The sequence below is a fragment of the Daphnia pulicaria genome, chromosome 1, assembly GCF_021234035.1.
Source record: "Daphnia pulicaria isolate SC F1-1A chromosome 1, SC_F0-13Bv2, whole genome shotgun sequence".
Lineage (NCBI taxonomy): Eukaryota > Metazoa > Arthropoda > Branchiopoda > Diplostraca > Daphniidae > Daphnia > Daphnia pulicaria.
Window position 1 is genome coordinate 27,218,669 of NC_060913.1, and position 308 is coordinate 27,218,976.

At 37.3% G+C, this 308-nt stretch overlaps 1 non-coding gene across 1 annotated transcript; it reads right to left on the reverse strand.

The window, feature by feature from the left end:
- Positions 1-230: 230 nt before the first annotated feature.
- On the reverse strand, positions 231-303 carry Trnat-agu. The gene has a single exon. It is a non-coding gene; the product is annotated as a tRNA-Thr (tRNA).
- Between the last annotated feature and the right edge of the window lie 5 nt (positions 304-308).

Below are 308 nucleotides of genomic sequence, written 5' to 3' on the forward strand. Positions count from 1 at the left end.
GATCCATGCTGCACAATTAGTTATTATGATTTGGTGTTTAAATTTTAGCATGGAAAATACCTATGGAATTGTGCCCTAGTAGGCAGTCAAAATTAGACTACCAAGAAAATAATCATTATAACTAGCAATTTAACGGTATTCTGCGCTATACTAGAACTTATTTTAACGATTCCATCAGTTATTTTTCTGATTTCTAAGAGACACGGGATGATTATGATGACATTTCTTACAGGTCCCAACGAGACTCGAACTCGTGATCTCCTGCTTACTAGGCAGGCGCTTTGCCATCTAAGCCATAGGACCACAAA